This window comes from Accipiter gentilis, chromosome 13, assembly GCF_929443795.1.
Source record: "Accipiter gentilis chromosome 13, bAccGen1.1, whole genome shotgun sequence".
In the NCBI taxonomy this organism is placed as follows: Eukaryota; Metazoa; Chordata; class Aves; order Accipitriformes; family Accipitridae; genus Astur; species Astur gentilis.
In genome coordinates, this window is record NC_064892.1 from 13,608,082 (window position 1) to 13,635,421 (window position 27,340).

Here is a 27,340-nt window from a genome sequence, read left to right on the forward strand (position 1 = left end):
TTCCAATCTGAAAATTAATTAATTAATTAAATAGCAACAAAGTGCTCCAATAACTCAAAATCATGTTCTTGAATAAAAGACAAATTAAAATTACTGAAGCATCTTAGAAGCACTTTAGTTTTGTATTGATCAAGATTAGGGAACAAGAAATGAAATTTAATTTTATTGTGCTGCTTTAAATTTATCGGTGTTATAGTGAAAATGAAAGGATCAGAAGATTACACAGAATCACAGAATCACAGAATCACAGAATAGTTGAGGTTGGAAGGAACCTCTGAAGGTCATCTTGTTGAAGCCCCAACTGCTCAAGCAGGGCCACCTAGAACCAGTTGTTCAGGACAAATTCCATATGGCTTTTGAATGTCTCCAGGAATGGGGAGGCTCCACAACCTCTGTGGGCAACCTGTGCCAGCGCTTAGTTATCTTAACAGTTAAGAAGTGTTTCCTGGTCTTCAAAGAGAACCTCCTGCGTTTTAGTTTGTGCCCATTGCTTCTTGTCGTGTCACTGGGCACCACTGAAAAGGGCCTGGCTCCCTCCTCTTTGCTCCCTCCCCTCAGGTATTTTTGTACATTGATCAGATCCCCCCTGCGCCTTCTCTTTTCTAGGCTAAACAGTCCAAGCTCTCTCAGCCTATCCTCAAAGGAGAGATGCTCCAGTCCCTTCATCATCTCAGTGGTCCTTTGCTAGGCTTTCTCCAGTATGTTCTCGTACTGAGAAGCCCAGAACTGGACACAGCACTCCAGGTGTCTCCTTACCAGTGCTGAGTAGAGGAGAAGGATCACTTCTCCTACCTGCTGGCAATACTTTGCCTAATGCAGCCCAGGATACCTTTAGCCACCTTTGCTGCAAGGGCACATTGCTGCCTCGTGTTCAACCTGGTGTCCACCAGGACTCCCCTGCACCTTTCTGCCAAGCTGCTTTCCAGCTTGGTGACCCTAGCGTATATTGGTGCATAGCCCTGTTCTTCCACAGGTGCAGGACTTTGCATTTTTCCATGTGGAATTTCATGAGGTTCCTGTTGGCCCATTTCTCCAGCCTCTAAGTCCCTCTGGATGGCGGCACAACCCTCTGGCATAGCAGCCACTCCTCCCAGTCTGGTGTCAGCTGCAAACCTGCTGAGGGTACACTCTGCCCCATCATCCAGCTCTTTAATGAAGAGGTTAAACAGGACTGGACCCAGTATTAACCCCTATTGACCCCCTATTGACACCGCTAGTTACTGGCCGCCAGCTAGCCTTTGTTCTACTGATCACCACCCTCTGGGCCCAGCCATTCAGCCTGTTTTCTGTCCACCTCACTGTCTGCTCATCCAGCCCGTACAACAACAACTTCTCTGTGAGGATCTTATGGGACACAGTGTCATAGGCCTTACTGAAATCCAGGTAGGCAATATCCACTGCCCTCTCCCCATCTACCAGGCCAGCCATTTAGTCATAGAAGTTTATCAGGTTGGTCAAGCATGACCACAGAGCCATGCTGACTATGCCTGATGACTTTCCTCTTCTTAATGTGCCTGGAAATGGTGTCCAGGATTAGCTGCTCTACCACCTTCCCAGGGATGGAGGTGAGGGTGTTTGGCTTGTAGTTCCCTGGGTCCTCCTTCTTGCCTTTCCTGAAGACAGGAACGGCATTTGCTTTCTTCCAGTGTTTGGGCACTTCTCCCAGCCACCATGATTGATCAAGGATTATTGAGAGTGGCCTCACAATGAGACCTGCCAGTTCCCTCAGCACTTGTGGGTGTATCTGTATTGGGTTTGTGTGGCCCATGAGGACCCATGGACTTATGTTTGTCTAGGATGCTTAAATATTCCCTGACCTGATCCTTTTCCACCAAGGGTACATCTTGCTCCAGCCTTTGTCTCGATCTCTGGGATCTGTGATTCCTGAAGACCAGTGTTGTTAGTAAAGACCAGCAAAGAACACATTCAGCAACTCAGCCTTTTCCTCATCCTGTGCAGCCAGGTCCCCCATTTTGTTGAGCAATAGACCCACATTTTCCCCAGTCTTCCTTTTCTCTCCTATGTACTTATAGAAACCTTTCTTGTTTGTTTAGACTCATTCAAAAAGAAGGTCTGTATTTAACTACTGGTAAAATGAAAAGAATGAAATTTAGAGAAGAAAACACTTGGAATTTAGACATAATTGCAATTGTACTGTCACAATAATACCTAGATCCCCAGTAAGAGATTTAAAGTAGATGATGTTGCTCATACATGAATAATCCATGCACCTGTGATTGTAAGGGATATATTCTAAATGTTACTTACATTTTAGATTCTTTTATTGTGGGGTAAAAACCAGTACAGAATATGAAATTAATAGCTCATGCTTTACTCTGAATGATGCATGTCATGCATAAGGTGGTAATCAGAGTTATCTTGTAACTTTTCTATTATCCTTATAATATACTCAGTATATTATTTCACTGCCAGTAATTAAAAACAAAACAAAACAAAACAAAACAAAACAAAACAACAAAAAAGCCCACACACCAAAAACCCCACCAGATTTCAATTTTTCTAATTTATTTTTATTTGTTGGAAGAGAGGATTGTTTGGTTGTGTTTGTTTGAATGTTTTTAATATTTCTTTTAAATCATAAGTATTAGGAGTAGACACTGAATGTGGGTTGAACACTCAACATCCATAATTACATAAACTGGTACTATACATTGTAACATATTGTAGCTGTAATAATTTTCTTTTAATGTTTCTTCAATGCAACAGACATTTTAAAGAACATTAAGTCGAGGATTTGCCCAACAACCCATGATGATCCATTGTTACCAAAATATGTATATAATCAGGATGCTTTTTCAATACAACACAGATTGGGCAAACATATAATTAGGAAACTATTAATTTTAGCAAGATAGAACCAATCAAGATTTCTGTGCCTAGGCTTTCATAGCTAGGCTTTACTAACAAATGACCAGATACACTTCAACAATTGTTCCCACATTTTATGCACTAGGTTTTGCTAAAAGTCATCCTGACAGCAGATTCAAAATGTTTGCTATTTTCTTTTGCTTATAACTGCATATTCTATGTAGTCCATCTAAAAATGGAGAAAAATTAATTTGTGCCTTTCCTGTATTATAAGACATTCATTTCAGTGGAGGCCAGCCTATTCTTGCTGTTTAATGGCTGGGAATAGTGAATAAACCCACAGTTTTGCACTACATGCCCTAACTTCAGGACTTGAACATCAAAATTTCAACCTAACAGCTCCAAATATAGATTCCTATAAAACAGATGGGTTGTTTTACATTCAAGGGGAAATGGGTGATATTACCTGAAGGAAAGACTGATCACCTATCTGAACTCTTACCTGTGGTTATTTTTTTAGCCCACTGGGAGTCTCCTGGAAGTCACAGGTCATGCTGGATCCAAACACAGAAAATTTGCATGAGCAGAGCCTTAATTTACAACTAGCCCAGCAACTCAGCAAAGGAGATGATAGATTTCTGTACATTACAAAATAGTAACTATTTTAAAATTGTTTTATTCTACTTTCAGGGTTTCATTTTTACTATTTTTTCTGTTTACTATTATTAATCATTTCTACTTCAATACAAACTTCCACTCTTTATGTTAAGCCTTCTATAATAATATCTAAATTATTTGTGAGATGTGTGTCATTAACTGTTTCACAGAAATAGAGATATTGAGCTGGCTGTATATAAGCTTAATCACAGGACTAGAAAAATGAGCTGTACCATTTTCTGGTTATACTTGGGCTTTTGGGCTTGGAAGCCTTTTTAGTCATTTTGCATTGGATAGGGGCCAAGTTATTAAACCCTGCTGGACCAAAATAATCTCCATGCAACATTACCTGAAGGGTGAAAAGAACAGTAGAAGTTCTTGCATTGTTGTCCCCTGTACTTACAGCTATTATCTTGAGAGCAGCACATTATTAATGCTAGACTGGGTTCATCCTTGTGCCAACATAATGATCCCTTCTTGGAGAATGCAGTATGGAGACATCTGTGCAATTCTGCTTGGTCCAGGTTGTGTTTAAGAAGGATTACAAACATCAACTCAATGACAACTACACTAGACCCATAACTGCAGTGTGTTCATTAGTTTCAGTATTAGCAGGCTGATTTCATTCTGTAATATACTTCATACAATGGAGAATTGACTGTATCAAATTGACTTTAAACACAGTTTGCAACTTGTTAGTGAAAATGCAGTCATTCCAGTCTCTTTCAGTGCTGCACAATGCTTACAATTTGTGGTGATATTTAATGTTGTATTAAATATCTATGATAAACTGAACGTAAATAATATCCTCATATTTGAATTGCTATAACAATTCTTTGCTCTTAATAAAATTAGAAAAGGGTAATATTAAATGAAAAGTGAATAGCAACACAGTAAATAAAAATGTATTCCGTATTTAAATGTATCTCCATATACTTGCAGAAATTAGGTCCTATTAACACATAAAGTGGATAATGAAAAGAAGACAACTATTACTCTTTTGTAGTACAGTTCATAGAGGAATCATTCTTTAATTTATTGCTGTGGAAATATAAAGTGAATTGTAAACCTTAAGTTTTGCAATTCCAGAAAAGCCAGTTTCACAGCTAAAATCAGTTCTGACTGACTATACGTCATGGATCCCCATGAAACTTTATCTAACAAACCTATACCAAATAGACAGTGAAGTAGCTCCTATCAGCTTTAGTAAGATTTTGGTTAGGTCTAAAGTGGAAGGTGTTTTGGTTTTTTTTCTTATAACCATGAGAGATGATCAGTGCTTAAAGGTATGCTTCACTAGAATCTCAGAAAGAGAGTAAAGAAAGGGAAAAAAAGAGCAGAGTCTTAATCTTCTACAAGTAAAAGAAATGTAAAACATAAGTTAGTCGAGAAAATTCTTTAGAGTAGAAACAGAAACTGGATTTATGCAGAAATAGACAAGATAGAAATTACATATTTAAAAGAGAGTATCTGGCTTTCTATCCACTATTGCTGTTGGTCTAAGATATCTGCTATGAAGGAAAAACAGAGGAAAGGAATACATGGAACATTATCAGGGCAAGGGATCACTTTCTATGGAACCAGGAATAGGACTTTGGGCTTTCAGATCTGCTGCAAATGTAGGTTAAAAGAAAAAAAAAAAAAAAAAAGTGGAAAAAAAGAAAATGAGCAGACAGCATGAAAGAAGTGAAAAAGAAGATGGTGGATCAGAGCAAGACAGAATACATTACCTAACTTTTTAAAGTATGACTATATAAAAAATTGTGCATCTACCATACAGCATCTTTACACGCACATCAGTAACTGGATGCCACAAACTCAGACTCCAGAATGCTGAATCTTATAGTGTTTGCCTGGGGTTCTTCTACTTGCTGTGTTATGGGCCTCCTTGGCAGTTGTAGTCACAAGGTCTGCATCTTACTCAAATTCCCTAGCCGCTGCTCTAGGTGAGATTTTCTCACACTAATAACACAAGCAGCAATTCTGTGAAGGGAAAGAGGAAGGGCTAGGTGGCACTTTGGCTACCACCCAAAGTGGTGGTACATAAATGATGACTGGAGATATGATTTAGACACTCACTATGCAGTGCTATTTTGAGAAAGCTTTAAAAGAAATTAACAGCTCCCAGCAGAAGCTCCTAAATAGGCTTCTGTGCAAATACAAGGTTGATCACAGCAATATAATCACATATGAGTCATGTTGCTGCATCTATGATTGTTTGAGGATAATAGCTAAGTCAGACCTTGTAGGGAGAGGTAATATGTTTATCATGCTAGATAATATATCTGGAAAAAGCAGAGCTGCTTTTCAGTAGCAAGCCCTCCTACAGGTTTTGTAAATGTATGACACAGTTATGGATATATACTTGAAGCAGGGCTTTTGTGCATGAGAACTTTCTGTTTTCTGCTATTGGATGACTTGATCTAACAGACAGTATCACCTCTCCCTGTAAACCTGCCTAATAAAATGACTGACTTTGTAACAGAATAAAATGATCTGCTTGTTTATCCTCTGTTGCCTGGTGGACAGAGAAGTTTATCAAAATATCCCTATAATATTCTATCTTTTCACATATATTCTCTGAGCTACGTATAGTTGTAAAATGGTTATAAGGACAAGTTCTTTATATTTTTATAGTCCTTATTTTGATAAACGGCTTTAAGAAAATAGTAGTTAAATTTAACTCCTCCACAGTTTTAGAAAAAAGGAAGGCACATTCAAAGGACTATTCCTTCACCTATCATTATCAGTGACTCATATTGCCATCAAAAGCATAGCCATATGGAAATTATACTGTACGTACTGAAATAAACACATTAGAAAAAGAGTGCAGCAATGAAGCAACTAGGTGACAAAAAATTGGGAAGAAAAATAGACCCTGTCTCTGAGAGCAAAGGAAAAGTGCACAGTGTTGTTACACAGAGAGTAGTTGCAATGCTAAGAACTTTGGTGTGACAGCACAAACAACTGCTCTCTGCTTTTTAAACATTTATATGATGCTTCAAAGTGGTTAACACAATTATTAGAGCTTCAGAAAAAAAAAAACATTTTAATGCTTCATGTCTCCTCTACACCCAAAAATGCCACAGAAATAGTCACTGATGAAAAATAGTGTGTTATTTACTCACTTTCATAAGTGAGCTTTAATGGGTGCTAGACATGAAAATCCATGCATGCTGAAAAGAGAAGGTACTCCATGGAGCCACATTCAGCAAATGCAGTCCACCTGGCCACAACCTTTCAAATGTTTGTGGATTTAAAGAAAAGAATGATATCCCTAGAAAACAAATCAGCTGTCTTAGTCTTACATATTTTTCTGCCATATGGGTGAGAATAATTTTTAGTGATTTGTTCTCTACCAAAAGAGAAAGATCTGGGAATTTAAAAAAAACAACAACAAACAAGCAAAAACCCCCCCTCCAACTTCAAGCTAATCTCTGTTTTCATCACTACATCAAAGCTCATTTAGTGCCTTTGTTTTTTAACAACACATTAAAGAAATGTTACTTTGATGTAATGCCAAGCCACTGTCTTCTGATTAGTCGAAAGTAGGGTAGAAAGCTGGATGACAAAGGAAGAAAAAAGGAGGGAAAGCAAATTCCACAAGTTTCCCCAGTGCTCCCTGTAAAGGTATGTGGAAGGAGAGTATCTGCTTCTTCAAGGATATCTTGTCAAAGAAGCCACAAACCAAAACATGCAGCGACAAACCTGACCAAGAAATGATAAAGGGAGGACATAATAAGAACAAACCTGGTCAGCTGCACTAATTGGTAAGGAAATGTGGAGTGTGAAAATGTTTATGTTTTCAGCTGGGAGGATAAGGAAAGGGGACAATCCTCCCTTCCCTAACCTGACCAATTAACATTAACAAAGTAACCAGAAACAAACCTGATCAATCACATTAACTGATGGGCTACCAAGAAACTGCAGGCAAACCAGGACTTTGCAACTGACAAGGATGTAAACCTGAAGGTACAGGATGTGAGAAGGGGTAGGTGGGACTGTGCCAAGCGATGAGGCAATGTGCAGGGGAAGGGGGAGCAGGGAGGAACAAAGGAGGAATAGACAGAAAAGGGTATAAAACGAGGCTGGTCAGTACACTTGTCTGGCTGAGCCCTGTGCCTGATCACAACGGTCTGTCCTGTCTTTTTACATGTTCTTATTAAATCTTTTCTTAATGATGTCTCTGTGTAATCTCACTCTCTAGTCTCTGTGTGTGTGTGTGTCTGCTGCAAGAACTCAGTTCCAGCTGTTGGAGAGATCTGTGTGTGTGAGTGGAAACTGGTGACAGCCACTGGAGAATGGGGGTGTGGGCACCCCTGGCCTGTGGTGTCAGCTACTGGAGTGAGTGAGGGTCCTAGCATCAGCTAACAGAGCAAGTGGGGGTCTTTAACCCCCAGCCACTGGGGCAGGAAATGTGTGTGTTCCCAAAACCAGCTACTGGGTGGACTGGGGTAAGTGAGGGGCTCAGTGCCAGCAGCCGGAGCAGACCAGAGTTCACAGCCCGTGTGCCTGGTGCCGGCTGATGGGGGCAAGCCTCTGTGTCTCCCCCAAACTGGGCGTGCGTGGCAGGGGTGTGTGTACGCACTGGCAAACTCCAAGCTGGACCAGCCAGCGAGTTTGGGAAGGGGTACCAGGGGCGGGCAGAGGATCTGTGCCGGTATCGGGGGGACCGGCGAGTGTGGGGTGCCTGTGGGACGAGTGTGCGAGTGCTGCATGTTGGCAGCGAGCACCCAGCTGGACTGGCCGGTAAGTTGGGGACCCGCGGGCGGGCAGAGGGGCCGTGATGGTGCCGAGGAGATCCGTGAAGGTGCGTGTGCTCGTGAACCCGGCGAGTGCGGTGTGTGCGCTCTGCAGCGGTGACCTCCTGCCTCCACCGGCCCAAGAGGAAGAGGGGACGTGGCCGGCCGGGCCCGTGTCTGGTGTCAGGCCTGTACGTGGGGGCTGTGTTTTGAAGGCAGCACCTTGTCTGTAGCAGACTATGTGACCAGCCATGTTGGTGTCCTCTGTGTGTGTGTGCATGTGTCTATGGCTCTGGGATGTGTGCTCAGCTTTGCTGCTAGTTGAACTTGCAAATGGAAAAGTGTCGGCCGTGTCCCACAGCCTGAGCAGAGGCTCAGGTCCCCGGGCACCATGTGGGGCTCCTAGCCAGGAAGGAGGGGTCCCAGGCCAGAGCCACTGAAGGAGGCAGCCCTGCTCTTAACATCCCATAACACCTCTCTAGGAATGGAGGAAACAGTTTCTCTTGTTTCGGGAAAGCATTTTACTATGTTGCTTTATTATCCAGTGCTGATGTGGACCACTGAAAAAAAAATTACACCTTGTTATGTCCTTTCCCCTCCCAGTTCCAATGTATAGGAGGATTTTGAGGGACATGAATTTGTTAGGTACGTTTTAGACTTGAGTCACAGATGAGGATCAAGAAAGGTCTTTTTCCGTCTTACCTCTTTATGCAACTTGGACTGAATTAAGGACATGAACTTAAGGACACAAACTTAAGGACACAATCTTAAGGACACAATCTAACTGTTAATTTAGCTGAGTCTACCAGGCAGGCACAGCTCAGAACTGCCAACTAATGCTTGCAAACACCAGAAGAGAAAGAACATCGCTGAATCAAACATCACACAGACTCAATTGTGTGGTTCTTGTTACCTCACACTTAAGGTTTCTGTCTCTCCCTTGAACCCAGCTTTTTATTACTGACTGTTCAAAAAAGTTGCAAATTCCCTCAAATATTTTTTTTTTTAGATCTAGCCATCCAAAAATATTTCAGAAAACTTCTAGAAACAGAACATAACCTCTTATTGATTAATAATCAGTATATTTTGTATACACAACATACTGGAAATGGACTTGTTAATCTCCTGGTAATATTAACATGATATTTGCTGAACTTACCTGTTAATGAACACCTTCAGCACCTTCCAAACACAATTTTGATATCTTTCAAGCCATTCTGGAATTGGATTACTTATCTAAAGGTCTTTGTTCAATCTTCTGGCATGCTGGAAAAAATTCTACTCTAATACCAATCAAACACTTAGTTTCCGACTTTACAGAAGACTTTCCAGTTTTAACACTGTCACAAAGTAAATGCTTCACATTTCAGCATATTATCTGGCCAACATATTTATTTTTTGCACCATTAGGAATGAGATTCAATTTTTGTAGATAACGGAAAAAAATGAATCTCTCTATATGTCAGTGCTGGCTTCTATCTTCCACTAGATTATTTCAGATTTACTGTTAGCTATTTCTAAAACTGTGATGTGGCTTACAGATCTGAATTTAGTGTTTTGAATATCGTTGATTGTTTCCTGGGACATATGAATGAAAAGTTGTTTAAAAACCTCCTTAAAGAAATTATTGCTACAATGACCAAAAAAAAAAAAAGCAAAGAAAAAATTTGTCTGCAGAACTGTGAAAAAACATGCAAAAATAGCAAGCCTTCTGCACTACGGTTGTTGGTAAAAGGAACATAGTATTTAATGCCCTCCAGGGTGTCTATATTGCTGCAGCTGTGAATCTTCGTCACTAACCGGAAAGTGAGTCTGATAACATCATAAAAAAAGCTGCTATATCCAATTGTGTTGGGTTTGTGTGGCAAGGTTTTGGTAGCAGTGGGGTTACAAGGGTGGCTTCTGTGGAAAGCTGCTAGACACTTTCCCTATGTCTAACAAAGCCAGTACTAGCTGGTTCTAAGACAGACCCACTGCCGGCCAGGGCTGGGCCAATCGGCGATAGTGGTAGCTCTTCTGGGAGAACAGATTTAAGAGCGGAAGGAGGTTGCAGTGGGTGCAGAAACGGCAGCTGGAGAGAAGAGTGAGAACATGTAAGAGAAAAAGCCCAGCAAACCCCAAGGTTGGTGAATAAGGAGGGGGAGGTGCTCAAGGCACTGGAACAGACATTCCCCTGCAGCCTGTGATGAAGACCACAGCGAGGCAGGCTGTCCCCCTGCAGCCTATGGAGGTCCATGGTGGAGCAGATCTCCACCTGCAGCCTGGGGAGGACCCCACACCAGAGCAGGTGGGTGCCTGAAGGAGACTGTGACCCTGTGGGAAGCCCACTCTGGAGCAGGTTTTCTGGCAGGACTTGTGACCCCGCAGGGGACCCACGCTGAAGCAGTCTGTGCATGAGGGACTGCAGCCCGTGGAACAGTTCATGGAGGACTGTGTCCTGTGGGAGGGACCCCATCCTGGAGCAGGGGAAGAGTGTGATGAGTCCTGCCCCTGAAGAGGATGAAGCGGCAGAGACAACGTGTGATGAACTGACGGTAAACCCCATTCCCCATCCCCCTGCGCCACTGGGGGGGGGTTAGGTAGAGAATCCAGGAGTGAAGCTGTGCCAGGGAAGAAGGGAGGGGTGGAGGAAAGCTGTTTTGAGATTTGGTTTTATTTCTCATTACCCTACTCTGGTTGATTGGCAATATATTAAGTTAGTTTTCCCCAAGTTGAGTCTGTTTTGCCAGTGACGGTAATTGGCGAGTGATCTCTCCCTGTCCTTATCTCAACCCACGAGCCCTTTGTTTATATTTTCTCTCCCATGTCCAGCTGAGGAGGGAAGTGATAGAGTGGTATGATGGGCATCCAGCCTCCAGCCAGGGTCAACTCACCACACCAATCCAGTACTGAATATAGTGTGCTTTCAGGAAATGATAAATACTATAATGAAGCATAAGAAAGCAGTATGTCTCCAAAAACTTGACCACACATATAAAGGCTGTACATATGTATTTATCTAGATGTATTGCATGCATGCATTACTCTAATTCCATCTAAGATTATAGTAGTCCAACAAGGCTGAGAAGTTGACCAATCAAAATGGAGGAGACTCTGCAAGCAAGAGGTTTCTGCTTAATTTCATTTTGATTTTGTTTGGAATCTCATAATTACTACTGTTTTGATCAGACCTGGACTACATTCAGGGAAGACATTAGTTTCCAGGGGGTTTAATACATTCTTAAAATAATCTCCTTATAAAAGGATTTGCTTAGTTTCAAATAAAACTTTATTTCTTGCAGTTTTCACTGAGAGAAAATGGTGGTCTTGTTAAAACAAGGCACTGAATGACTATATGTAAATGATGTGTAAGATTATAAAATCAGCCAATGTGGAATGTTTTGAGTATGCTTTTAACTGCTACATAATGATTGCTTTCTAAGTTTGCTGAATAGAAATTAAATACCACCAGCTGCCTTCTCAGTGTAAAATATTAAACGTAATGTTTTTCGGCAATAAAAGGAATTAGTTTGTCCTGTAACCACCTTGCCACTGGGATTACGAAGAAACTATGGTTAGGAATTATTGTTGATAAACTTTACGATCACCAATTTTGCAAGCTCCACTATCCACTAAATGAAGTGGTCTACCCCACTGCTAAAATACCAGCACCAGTCACCAGTCTGGATGCCTTCCAAACCCAGGTCTAATCAGACTGCCTGAAGGAAAGCAGGTCAAAGGTGAGTTTATTAAACCTATAAATAACAAATTGTTTCGTTCACTGAATGTGTAATACAATGCTCTGTCTGTACATAAAATGATCTATTAAAAGCAATAAAACACCTTAATAAAACATTAAGGTTGTAGAGTTATGCACTTAGAAGTGAGGAAACATTTCAATGTCAGTTATAATAATGTCATAATAATGTCATCTAAAGTGTTTTCTCTACTGCATATATAAATATATGTATCTATATCTGTAAGTATATAAAATAAAAAGCATTTTGAGAAATATGTATACTATTTAATATACTGGAATTTGGGTCATTAGAATAATGTTTTAATACACCCTGAGGGATCATTGTAGCCCTGTTTTAACTATGCACAATTGCAAGATTTTTTCCTTGCTGTGACAACCTATTTGGACCAGACTGTATCTTGTGGTGCAGCTGCTATTTGTCTGTTGTCTTCTATGACACGAGTAGACAGGACGGAAAATGAGAATGGATAGTGAGATGCTAGCCATGACTTTCTTATACCTGTCAGACAGAATAGCTATGAGGAAACTGGCAGGATAAGCTGTTTAAAAAGGAGAGTGAACTAACTTACAACCAAATCTGAAATGTGATATACAGTTTTACAACTCTAAAAGATTAGCATTTTGATTCTGGGAAAAGAAGGTAAAATTAAAAAAACACACAACCCCAAATCAAAACAATAACAAACCAAATTTGGAAATCTAAGACATAGTTTTCCACCTTATTTTTTCTTTTTCCATGCTCTTTAACTCATCATAAGTAACAGTTCCTTATAAAAATAGAGTTTTACTTACTGCCTTTCTGTTTATTCCCACTGTTTCCCTTGTGTTGGCACTGGTATTCTCGAGGGCCTGCTGGGAGCTGTATCAGGTAAATAATTTGGCTGAAAATTAACCTTGCCCCACATTCTCCTAAAAGACCAGTTTTTAGCAGCAGCATATGTTTACATTGAACTGTGACTGTGGAACCCAGAGGCTTATAGCTGAATGCTCACAATCACTGTTTAGCTAACACATTTGCAGTGAACAAGTTCATCTTTTTGCACTACACCATTAAACTCAAATTAAGAAAATCATCCTCACTTTATCAAGTAAATGTAGTGTGTGGGAGAAACAATACTGGATTATAAAAAGAAAAACTATTAGGCATTAAAGCTGACTGCATAAATACATTGCATAAAATAATGCCCTGTTTTTCCATTAGCACCGACACACAAACTCCCTGCAACTTAGTCCTTACTTACAGTTTTTGCTCTTGGTTGACCTGGGCATATATATTATGCTACTGTTTTCATCCTCTCGTTTCAACTCCCTTGTCTGCAGTAGAAAAAAATAAAGGGAAAAAAAAAAATTCCTGTTTTATAGTAGACGGTGCTCTATACACAAAGTGTAGGCAGAGCTGAACAGTGAAAAGTCTACCATTCAGTTATAATAATTCTTAGCAACAGCTGCCTTTTGTACACGCAGAAATCTGGAACAAATAAGGCCTTTCCACAGTTGCTTCTCAACACAGCAGGGGAAAGCATGTAGCACCCCGATGAACTCACAGACAGAGATCTGTTTCTGTGAAGTACCAGTCATCAGAATACAACTGTAAAATGTGTCTGTAGATTTTCTTCCCCCTTGAACAAGCAGCACAGCAGCAGAAAGTATAGTGACCTGTGCTACAGATTTTGAGCTCCCACTCCTGGATCACTCCATTGTAGCTCAGTCCTGTAACCTCTTAGTCCTCAGTCACAGGGGCTTTTATGTGGAACATCCCATAGCTCTGTCTATGTTAAGGAATTAAAAAAAAAAAAAAAAGGTCGCATGTTGGACTACTCTCAGAAACTGAGGTCAGCCCTTATGGAATGATCGTTGTTCATACAATTAAGTTCTTTTAATCTCCAAAGCAGGCTGGCTGCATCTAAACTACCCGTTTCCAATGGTCCCTGACCCAGACATTCCTTGGGAAACTATTAGTTGGCCTAGACAAAATATGTGACAGGGACTGCTTTAAGAATTTAACAGTACAATGATCAAGTTCCAGGCCTGGAAATGTCCTCTAGCATCACTTACTTTTCTGGAATAGGTACAGTACGTAATTTACCTGCCTTTTTGGAGAAACCTGGCAGAGCTGAGGTTCTTTGGAATTTCAGGAACCCGGAAGATGATACAGTCTGCAACAAGAACTCAGCTCCTGTTTAACATCAGAAAGTCTGGAAGCCTTTGAACATCCCCAGATCCAGGATATCCAGAGTTTTCAGGCTCCAAGACATAGACGTGCTGTAGATCTACAGTAAATCTGAAAATTGTTTGACTTATAACAATCATCTGGGTTCATGTCACCCTCCATAATGGAGATGTCCAAAAGTTATTAAGCCCGGTTTCTCTGCTACTACTCAGTGACAGTTCTACTGACATAAATAAACTGTCGTAACTGCAGTCTAAATTACGTAACAGTCAAAGTGTAACTTACACAGGTATGATGTAAAGCTAACCCAAGCTTTGACAATATTTAAGGTACTGACTTCTGGAAGATGTGACACTTTACAAAAGGGAAGATTATCTGATACTCTCTCAGTATTTATATTTCCTATTTTCCATTTCCATCTTCATATTGAGCCATTCTTCAAAAAAAGAATAATAGGATAGATGGATTTCTGGTTTTACCCTCTTTAGTTTGGACTTTGTACTGCCACTTAAGGAAGTAGGCATGTCAAGACCTCTTTTTGCTTTATTTTAAAGTCTAATTTTAGATCTGCTCTAACAAAAGAATGCAACAAGCGATAAGGAATGGATGAACTGATGAAAGATGGGATACAGAGCAAACACAGCTGCTCAATAAAAAATGTGCACATCTGGATATCTCCATTTTATCTTAAAAATAAAATACTAAACATTGTATTTAGAAACAAACAACAACAACAAAAATCAAACCCATTTCTCAGTACCTCGTTCTCATTTAGCACATTGTAGAAGACATAAAATGTAAAGATTATTTTGTGAAAAATTTCAACGCTCTTGCTAAGCTTCTTCAGAATTTCAGATCATCAGATGGTGGTGAATGATCATTAGAGTTCCATCTTTCAAATACTTTTCATTGAAAAAAAATATGGAAAATCCATGTGAATTAATACCCAAATATATAAGTAAGACAGATCTCAACTAGTTGTTAAAACTAAGTTACAGAAAGTAGGACTAGACAGTACACCAGAGAATTAAAGGACACATGACAAACTAGCAAATTTGAAAACTAGCAGTCTGTGCAATAATTTGACATCTTTTTTGTGTGTTCTTTTCCAAGTGAAACAATACATTATTTGTATTTTCTATCTTTTCTCTTAGTCCTTTTATTTCCAAATGAACAGAGGTCCCTCCAATTTTTTTCAAACCTTTCTCCACACCCTTCCTTTTCACTGAGGAAAGGATGATGACTCAAACTGGCAGCAAAATCTATAGTTAAGACTGTCTAACACTTTCCATTATAGAACCCCATTTTCAGGCGCTTACAAGTGTGTCAGACTTTCAGGGTTTAGGCTGATTTTTTTAATTCCATATCTTTATTTCTCAAGCTCATCTGTTTCCAAGAAAAAGGTTTAAGTAAACTACATCGCTTTTCCCATGTTAAAAAATGTGTATAATCATTTGGTTGAGAAGATTTTGTCTTACAGACAGAAAATGTAGAAATGAGGTCACCCTCAGGTTAAAGAACAAAGTTTTCTGTCCCTATAAAAAAATCTGTCCATGTCTGGCTTATAGTTTCCTGACGTTTCTTTTTTTTTCCAGTTACTAGAGTCTGGCATGAATAGCAAGGTTACTGTCCTTATGAATAAGCTGTCCAAAGCTAGAACTGCAGTGTAGGCAGAAAAGGAAGAAATAACAAGATAGAAAACAATATATGGTGTCCAAGGTAATGATAGAGTTAACAAATACAGGAAATGTTAGCAAGAGAACAAAACATGACAGTGACTGATTTTAATATACCTTTAAGAGGGTCACAGGATTCCCCAAAATCTAAAATAGAAAGCACAAAGCATTTTCTAGAATTCTTAATCTGCAGAAAGTAATATTTTAGTAGGGTATGTTTTCTGCTTCATAGAGTATATTAAATAATAGTAAAAAAGCTAATTAGTCATACCATTTAATACTTTAAATGAAGCAACAAAGTTTGTCACCTGAACACTCAGTGGCAAGCATTTAAGCATGGGTCTCAGGAAGAGTGGCTCATCTTTTTTAGTTGTTTAAAATGAGTACCTCTATTAAAGCTATTTTTCTAGACTATTTTTATCCTCAAAGGGAAAGAATAGGCGTGTCCAGAAGATAGCTCACCCAAAGTGTTCTAGGCATCTATGTTAGGGTAAGATGCATTACACTTTGGAAAGGTATCTCCTATGGAGTGTGGGGGAGATGGAAATCTACACTGCAGTTCAGAAGTACAATTGCAGGTTTGGAGATGGGTACCTCACCTAATTGCTGGCATCTAAGTGTAGCAATCTGCACTTGAGTTAGTTATCTTAGCATTCATGCTTTTAGTTATCTTAGCATTCATGCTTTATGGAGGAGAATGAACATAAACCCAGAGATGTTTATCTGGTCTGTTTTAATTGTATTCTTTTTGATGAGAAAACACAGGTTTTCTATAAAAATCCATTTTTCCTTGTCAAAGGTTGCCAAATCTTTCAGCTCAATAGAGACCTGGGTGCCACAGCTCCGTACCTCCACATCCAACCAATAGCAAGTATAAGCATGTATTTCCAGCAGGCGCATATGCAAGCACATGTAAACGATACGTATGTAAATATATACAAAGCTGCCTGTGAAGAACATTTCACACAGAAACATTCAGCACTCAGGGAAACACAGGCAACACTGACAAGTTCATCCTGTTCCTCACTCTGGCTGATCAGGATGAGTGTGCATTAGCAAGAAATATATGCATATATAAATACATAAATATGGATCCTACAATAGCTGACCTTGGACAATAAGTCTATCCAGTAGCTGGCCCGGGACCCTTTCATGTCCAGTTGCCTCACACACATGCAAATAAATCTCTCAGTCAATCCCCAGATCGTACAGTTCCTCTGGAAGTTGATCTGGATGTCCTGGTCTCTCCAGGAGCCGGGTTCTCCATCTGTCTCACCCAGAGATACACACATATCTGGCCCCAACATACGTCCACCTCTGTTCTTCATTTCCAAGCCATTTATTTTGCTTGCTGGCTAGTCCAGCTTGATATTCACTAGTGATCATACACTGACTTACATATCCTCACTTGCTGTAGCCGCCAGCCCTGGAATCACCTGGGTCCCTGTGACCCATGGACTCATTGTAGTTACTGGCACTTTGACCTCCATACACGAGCACACACGTGCATACACACAGAGGATAGACAGTCCCACCACCAGGAAAATAGAAATGGAATTTAGTAAGAAGGCAGAACAATCTCTGGTAACCAGGCACAGGGCATGACCAGAGAAGAGTATTGACCATCAGCCTGTTTGCATGCAGCTGGCCCCTTTTATTCCCTTGCCTCTCTATTTCCATGCTTGTGCTTCCCCAAACCGCCTTGATCCCTCCCTTTATCTGCCCTAAAGATACCATAGTAAGTCTTGTGCAACCCAAAGATGATATTCCCCTACCTCCCATGAGTTCCATATTCTAGGCAGTAACCATCCTTAGCTTGAAAGGTGATCCAGAGAGGTGCTCCTGTGGACTTATCTTAATGGGTTTCATACCCAGATGATAGGGGTGGTGGCTTCCCTGTGACAGCTGTGAGAGTAGCTGGGATGGGGTGCTCACTTTTCTGATTATATCATTCAGATTCCCCTGCTTGTGACTGTTCTTCTGTGCTCCTCTGCATGTGCGGTGGCAAGCCTTTTATGACACAACCTGATGATCTCCAGCACACATATAGAGATTTCTGTATGAATAGATCTATGTAGATGCCCACATTGTTTACATTGTGGATGTCTACTTTTGATATGCTGAGTACCATGCTAAGCACAGGAAATTAAGGCAAGGTTTTCCTGCCTCCTGTTTCTGGAAATTCAGCCTGTGAATCTCACTTAATTGGACTTCAGGTGACAAAACTGCTTATGGAATACCTGCCCATGCAAATCTATTTTGAAATACTCAGCAGAATATGTTCCAGTGTTGGCATCCACAATATGTACAACTGCATAAGGCATTGTATAAGCAGTAAAAGCTGCTATTGCACATTTCAATAAATTCCTTTGAAAAATGTATCATATTGTTATACACGCAACAACTGGCCCCAATGACTTTCACTGTATTTTTTCTGCACCATCATGTTCAAAGAGTTCACTAAACAATATTCAGTGGAAAAGTTATATTGTCAGTTTTCAGCATGTAATTAAAAATCAATGCAGCCTTCCCCCTATACATCAGTAAGTGTATTGACTTCTATAACACTATTTAGAAAACAAATGATTACTGGAGTGAGTTTCATCTACATTGACCATTCATAAAGATCAGTAGTTGCACTAAGCAAGCAGTTCAGCCATGATTTCTTCTTTGCTGCAGTCTTTTCTTCAAAAATTCATTGGAATCCAAGAAACTTGGACACAGAAATAGCCCATCAGTATTGTCTTTCCCTCAGTTCTATGAATGTTATAATATTTCCTGTGACTGAATCTATTTGAATGCATTTCTTTTTAGTTCTGAAAATGAATTGAGATTTAAAACAGAAGTTCTGACATATCTGAGCTGCAGTAGCTTATTAAGAGCTCCTGATAAAATCAGGTCAAGTAGATTAGAGAGACATATATTCAGTGGGTCTTTTGTCTTATTTTTCACATTTTCCTTTATGATATATGGAAAATGCTAGAAAGGGAGTGTATGCTCATCAGGTTCCTTCCGTGAGATCATGCATGATGAGCTTAGATCATGCACCTCTGGGACAATAATTTGAATACCTAATGTTATGCTGCATGTAGCTACAACAACATCCAAACTGAAATATTCACAACTTTCTTGTTTATAAAGCTGTTGCACATCTGCCATACTACTCTCTGTGATATGAAAAGAAAAATAAAAAGGATATATTGCACAAGACTTGAAACACTGCAGTAAAACCTCCAGGCAGAGAAAATGTTATCAGGACATCAAGGAGCAAAGCAGTAGCAGATTCAAAGTACAGAGTGATCAATACTCAAACGAAGAAATAAAAGGGAAGCTATTTACTCATTATCTTTCTTGTAACAAACATAAGAGAAAACCCGCCAGAATAATTAAAGGCACAATTCGCTACATCAGGAATCTGACTGTGTCTATAATATGTAAAGTAAGATGGCTTGTAAAAGGACTAGTCCAAAGAATATAGTAATAAGTTACACCATCTAGGAATTAATATATGTTATTTATTTTATACTGCAATGAAAAGAATAACAGAAAGAAGAGACAAACAAGAAAATATATAAGAAAATACGTCTGTAAGGTTGTCAGAACACTGATCATGGGATTTTCAATTCCTGAGAAAATTGCATGGATAACAGCTGTGCTGATAATCACTAGACATGGGTGAACATTCCAAGCATTAGTAAAACATTATTTTCTTTCATTTTCTTTAAGCAACTACAGAAACACGTTGCTCTGAACTTCTTTCTGGTAAATGAACAGCCACTCTGTATAAAACAGCATCATTCAGTGATGAATATATCATCAATCTGAAAGCTGGAAATGGAGGCTATACAGTATATAGGCTGGGCTTTAAATTAGAGTATGCTAAAGGAGCTATCAGTTATTAAGTAAATTAAACTGGTTGAATATGTCATACTTCTCAGTCTAACTTTCTAATTCAGCAATACAGCAACAACTGATTTGCATGTGTTTGGGGAAAAAAGAGGCAAATAAAAAACAGCCCTCAAAATACGTTTCTAGAACTTCAGTGCTGTGAATGCTTCAGCACAGAGGAGAGACTTGTAACTACTTCAAAGGGGCACATATCAAGAAACTTCACGTTAGAGTTTCTGTCTTGGAACTGAGCTATTTGTAGCTCAATTCAGTTGTGTAATCAAAGGTCTTTAATACCTTTTCACACATTCCAGAATAACCCACCTGGCCTTCTGCTGCTGATTGTCTCCTAAGATCTATGCGGTTGTAAAGGAAAAATGAAGCTGTCACTGTCTTTTCTGCAAGAGAGAAATAAGAGTTCACGTTGACACAGAAACAAATAAAATCCAGGTTGTAGTACTTTGTAATACTTTCATTGTCGCTGCTCTGATAGCACATCTTAGAAAAGGAAGTTAACCTTCTGTGATTCATGTATATTATTCATACAGGAAGGCAGTGGTATTACCTGCCATTAAAAAGTTCTCCAATATGCATGGAGAAAAAGCAGCACATAATAGCTAGGTACTCTCAATACTGTTCATACCAGTCTGTGTACATGGTGTTCCACAATAATTACTCACACTTTTTTTACTGTAGTCATGGCTTCACTTCAAAGAGGAGGAAAGTAATGAAAGAATGCATTTATGACAAAGTGTATCATGTTAATTAATAAAATGAAACAGAGAGGCACTGTTAAAGCAAACAAACAAACACAAAACATCTTGCATACATGGCAATGGCACTCTATACATTATTTTAAATATTTATGTAAATAAGTATTTACATTTTTATGTAGATACATGGTGTTAAATAAGTGATATCACAAGAAAAAGCGAACAGATAACAGACACATTTTGCTACTTTATATATGTCTTTACAACTGAAAAAAAGTGAACAATTAGGAAACGAAACTGCTGAATCTGGATTACTATTTGTTATGAAATCAGTAGAAGAAAAGTTTCCAGGAGCGCTGAAGAAATGTAATATCATAACTTGAAAAAAACCTTAGAGTACTCCAAAAAAGTTATAGATCAGTTATACTCACAGCAATTCTAAGTCTTAAAAACTATTTTAGAGAGTGCAAATTTGGAAAAATACAGCTTGATTAACACAACAATTTGATTGTGTTTGTGTTTGGTTTTTTTTAAGTTCATGTCTTACTAATTTGTTGGATTTCAGTGTAAATCAAGCTGCCAGAATGATGGAGAGGTGCAGTAAGCATTGCTTGATAAGATTTTTTAGAGATCCCTTGTGAGGAGTCCACATCAAAGGCTAATGTTTAATGTGATGAATCATCTCGAAAGAAGAAAAAGGCTGATGCAATGTGCTATGTATTAGCTGAAGCATGGGGAAGATACAGTAAGTATGAACTGAAATCTTTCCAGTATACCATAAGAAGTATATCATAAGAATGTCAACATCTAGTTTACAATAGGGAGGCACATTGAAAATAGGCAATATACTGGTAGTTGTGCAGCTCTGCATTATGTGATTACCGAGGAGAAAAATCCTTTAGCACACATACTGCTAAAGTACCTGAGATACACGTGCTGCTACCTACATGGCTTTGCTTCATTTTGCTTGACTTTGCCATATTGGACTCTGCAGAGCTCAAGCCTGCTATATTATAATTAGCTCATCTTACATTTCTTTTCTTTAAGCATGGCACTGCTACTAGCTTTTCCACTGCAATAAGGAGAAGGACTGGAAATCCCGAAGAGTTCCCTCTGTTCTGCCTAACCCCAGCTGCAATATTTCTTCTTTTCCCTGGCAAAATGTTGGAACAAAACAGAGCACTGGGAAATCAGTGTGCAATCAATAGATATTAGGAGAGGAATTAATCTGTACTAGGATAGTGTTTCTCATACCAGAAGGATTCCCTTTGGGGACATTTTCATGTTTCTGTGCAATAATCTCCAGCAAGAGAGTAACAACCCTCAGGGGAAGTTCCAAGCTCCTATTCTTGATAAAAGATCAAATTATCTCTGCAGAAAAAAAGAAAGCAAGCTAGAGAGTGTTAGTAAAAAAGAGAAAGACATCCTCCCACCCTCACAGTATCCTGAATCCTTCCAATTCATTGTCTAATAGCTTTTATAGTATTTTGAAACTAGATGCTATTAGGACGTCAAAGGTTGACCAATATATGAAAGACTTAAAAGATGTTGCCTATTGCAATAAGTGTCTCATATACACTAAATGAAGAATTTCTGGTGTCGGGCAAAACAGCTGGTGACTGATAAGGACTGATAGAAAAGTTAAATATAGGGACATTTTTCAGTGTTTAGCTACATGGTTCAAATTATGACAGATTATGTAATTGATTTTATGACTGTCACAGCAAAATGCATAACACAACCACTGTGAAGGAAATGGAATATGAGTGAGACAGATTTAATCCATTTTCCTAGATTCATTTGTGTATTGTTGAATGAAAGAAGAAAATAAATAATAATACCATTGAGTAAACTATAGGGCAGTTAGATTTTAAATATAGGTACTACGTGTGTAAAGAAAACAATAGTTTTGTAGGACTTTATGTATTGGTCAATGAGGCACAATCTTACATTCAACAGAAGCCAACAGTCAGCAAATTTTCTTTGTCCCAGTCTCCACATCAAACCAGAATTAAACTAGCAGCCTTCCAGTGCCTAAATGGGGCCTACAAGAAAGCCAGAGAGGGACTTTTTACAAGGACCTGTAGTGATAGGACAAGGGGTAATGGCTTTAAACTGAAAGAGGGCAGGTTTAGATTAGATGTAAGGAAGAAATTCTTCACTGTGAGGGTGGTGAGGCACTGGAACAGGTTGCCCAGAGAAGCTGTGTCTGCCCCATCCCTGGCAGTGTTCAAGGCCAGGTTGGACGGGGCTTTGAGCAACCTGGTCTAGTGGAAGGTGTCCCTGCCCATGGCAGGGGGGTTGGAACTAGATGATCTTTAAGGTCCTTTCCAACCCAAACCATTCTATGATTCTATGATAGAAACTAAACTTCAGACTCTGACGTCAAATGGATGCTATATTAATACGTCTATTGACTCTTCTAAAAGTAGGGATGATTCCTGTTGGAATTCTGCCACTCCAAAAATTAGCCTTTAGACAAAAAAGTAAGAAAGTTTGACTGCAATAACTGATGATGAAAGCTCACAACTGGAACTGTGAGGCTGAACCTCACATCTGTAGCTTAAATTGCGAAAAGAAACAATGAAATTCTTTTCTTGATCTGAAAGATTAAGAAATTCAATTTCATTTGGAAGGTGGGTCATAATTTCTGTTACACACAATTATGTCTTCATATTTTCAGGTTCAGGTTGTGATATTTTTCTAATCTAAAAATTTTGATTGAACAAATTTTTCCATATACTTTTAATATTAAGTGATCTATTTTCCTTCTAAGGAGAACATCCAGACTAGATAATTTAAAAAACCCCCGACAAAACAATGAAGGAGTATATGAGCTTAGGAAAAAAGGATTTGATGTCTGCATGTGTTCTGCAGGAAAATATAGTGCTATTACCCACCGAGGTGCTAACTGCTGATTTAACTACTGCTTAAGTACTAGTTTACTACAGGCATATTTTAGTACAAAGATGAGATAATTCAGAGAAATCTTGCCTCCTATATTTCGTAGACCACCATGCATCATCATCACAGTAGTCCCTTCAGTTCTTATAATGTAAAGTCTGTGGAAACAGCAACTTATCACTAAAAAACTGACCAACTGGGAAAATTCTCTGCAGAAAAGAAAAGCATTGATAAGGAAAATAATACCTGATGAAGTGATTAGGATTTGAGTGTAACCAGACATGTCATGACTATATAATGGGTTGTAGAATCAGCTACTGGAGCTGCATTTTCAAGAAAAATGCCCCAGAGTTCCTGGGGTATGCGTGACAGTTTTCTTCTAGTGAACAACTAAAGAACAGAAAGCAACAGTAATACGTTGATTTTTCTTTGTTCAGCTATAGTGAATAGGGTCATAAGCCTGACTGAGATTTTAGAGACTGAAACAGAGAAACACAGGGGGTGAGATTAAAAAAAAAATAAATATTTAATTTAGTATTCTGCCTCTGACAGTTGTCATTAAAGTGATGGTTCATAGTAATATTCAATAAATTCAGTGAGTGACAAAAATATAAAATCTCAAAGTTCTGTGCTAATAGGTTTAATAAATCTTACTTATTTTAGCTTCAAAATATTAACCGTTCAGACTAATACTCCCAAAATTTGAAAATAAATTCAGTCAGCATTGCTAAATTTCACTTTCTTTCACTCTGATAATTACAGCTATCAGTATTTAATTTCTTTTGTTTCCTAGATTTTTTCTCTGAATTGTTACATTACTCCCCATCTACTGGAGACATTTGCAAACCTGAGCAGTTTCTCCTAATGATGCGCTGACTCAAAGTTTTTTTATGAAGCCTGAAATAAGGTGGGTTTTTGTTTGGTTTGGTTTGGTTTTCATTTTGGGGTGGGGTTGTTTTTGGTTTTTTTTTTTTGGGGGGGGGGTTAAATATATTTTGGAGTTTCTTTACAGCAGTTTCATATAGTTGTCAATATGAGTCCTGATGATCAATGATTCTCTTCTCACCTTTGAAGAAGTCCTTGTGGGAATTTATCAGCAGCAATTCAGTAATAATCTACATGATCCTTCAGAGCAATCATGCCTTTGAAGTATGCTTTTTCCGTCAAATTACCCAACATTTACAATAACATAAAGTTTCCTTTCCATTTTGTATACCAGGATACATATTTGCGTCATATAATGCAGTTAGCTGAAGTCTATATTTGGATAGGTCTCTCCCTTTCATTTAAGCTTTTGATTCTGCAAAGTTAACACTGTCCTCTGTAAAAATTACAGGAATGAGCCATGAAGTTAGTGGTTAAATTATCTGTGGGAAAAGGAAAAGCAAACTTCTGGCCTTGACCACATAAGGAGTTCCTAAATTAAAGAGGCCCAGAGCCCTAAAAGCAAACGGCAGGGCACAGATCATGTCCGTATGTCTGAAATCTCTCCTGTAGTGTGTCTTCATCTCCCAAGACTTGCTTACGCATACTAGCAATTAAACAGTGCCTACCATCACAGGACAGTCCATGAACCAGTTCTGTGACCGTGATTCATTTACCAGATGCAAGTCTTCAGAGTGTCAAGCACTGAGTACAATGCTAATAAATAGCTACTGTATCCTTGTCTCAAAGTAATTTTGCATGTGAATTAGGTCTTGCTGTTGTGTTACCATAACATATGTCTTTTCGATCAGGAATTTTGAAGGAGGCAGACTTTGGTCCCATATTTTGTTTTGTTTTGTTGTTTTTCTTTTAATTTAGAAACACTTTTTAACAAATACAGAATAGTATTTAGACTAAATCCATCAGGTCTATGTGTTGTAAGCCTGTTTCAATGTTCAAAAATTCTAAGAAGCCATCTTCTTTGGGCAAAAAAAAAAAAATTATAATAATAATGATTGCTCTTAAAGAACTTATGTGCATCGAAGCTAATTATTGTATGACAGTGGTTTATCTTCTATCTATAATGTTTTTAACATGTGTTAGTTGGGATGCTTCCACTAGAAATAAATTTCTTTTTTTAAGAAATATTCCATGAAAAATATATTTTTTCATGTTGTTCACTGTCCTTGGATTGTGTTGAAAATCCACTCAATTATATACAAGATTATAACTTCCTATTTAATCTTTCTGTTTAATATGTAAAACATAAGAAAATCTTGTTTTACAAATGGAAAAGACATATATGAAAATTAAAATCATATTAGTTTTGAACATTTTTGAACTCTTAGAAAAAGTATTGAGACAGATCCTAGCATAGACACATATCATGTTAATTCCTAGTTTTAGATGGGAATCAATGTATGATGCAGAGAATAACTTAGATAATTTTGTCTTTCCAAAATAAGACATATGTATCATCAAGCTGAAATTAACTCAGAAAGTTTTCTGGAACAGAGAAACAAGTTCAACAATAGACAAAAATTTGGTACTCATCATGTTAATTTTCATACTGTTTAGTATCTGTTTGCGTTTTCAGTGTCATTCTGCAAGAACAGTGAAGTAAATCTGCTTAATAGAAGGATTCACCGAAGCACTTTTTAATAGGATGTGCCTCTTTCCTTCTCCCAAACATATCCTTTGCTAGAATGGATTAAAGAGGGCAAATAACCCCTTACACATCCTTTTCATAAAGAAGCTAATATTGACAGCACACTAGTTCTGCAAAATGTATGGCTACTTAAAGAGTTTGATCTGTATCTTGCAGTTGTCAATGACCACCTACCCATTGCTCTCCATGATTTTTAGACCAAGATCTACAGGCTTCCTGTGTTTCCACACAGGTATACAATGAATACCTATGTAATGCTTTCTTTTGCCCTCTCCTCCCTGTTCATGTGTTAGTGAATAGGGTATGCCAGATGAAGTTAATCCACCCAAACCAACAAAACAAAATCCAAACATTCCGTTCTCTCCTTCTTTTAACCAGTGATAGGTTATCAATAATATTCTGCAGTTCTTCTGGAAGCATTTTTTACTTATAACAAAACCAAGTAAACAAAAGCAATGAATCGTGACTGATGTTTATTTGAAAGCTTACTTCTGACTAGGAACATAACCAGTACATGGTAAATGTGTCAAGGAGAAATCCATCTTAGGTAACTTCAGACACCTACAATTTATATCTAGACTAAGGTAAATGGTTTCCTCCTAGTAAAGGAATAAGAGAGGAAGTGAAAAGAAGGAGTACCTCTGTTTTTTTAGAGTTGCTACAGGAAAGGATAAAATGCCCCCTGAATTTGCCTTCCATTCTTTTCAGATGGATTCTGTATGACTAATTAAATCTAGGTGACTAATCTTTAAGGCATTTAAGTCACATAAATTGCTCCTTTTCGAGGCCACCTATGCTATGCCTTCATATCATATCTATCATCCAAAATGGACCTCTCTATTGTCTTATTTACAGTGTTGTGGCAATGAAGGATAGTATCATTGAAGAAAAATACAGTTAAATAAGTTCAGTGTTCAAATTTTTTTATGATAGTTTTAATTACACAAATTTGTATTTAAGAGCAAGATCACTATCACTAAAACTGTGAAATGAATGCTTTATTTTCAAATCTGTTTTTTTCCACTCATTTTTAATGGCAAAACACATGAAGAGATAAATTCTAGGCAATGCAAATAGAGCTAAACCAAGTGGAACATCTCCACAGTCTTCTTTCTTTGAAAATCAGAGTTGCATTTAAAATAAACACATCACACTATTGTTCTGTATTGTGATCTACAGCTATTTAAAGAAATATGGAATTTCTTGGTTTATAGTATGGTCTCCAAATACCTAAGGATATACAAAAGTGCTATGCTTTGATAACATTCTGAGGTAATTAAGGTTTTGCTAAAGTAATTTTCCTCTAAGGTCCTCTTAGAAAAGAAGATAAAAAAAGAAAAAGCTGAAAAAGCAAACAACAAAATCATTTCAAAAGCCTTGAAAATTACTTGAAAAATAAATTGCAGTGCTACACCAAGATTTCTATTAC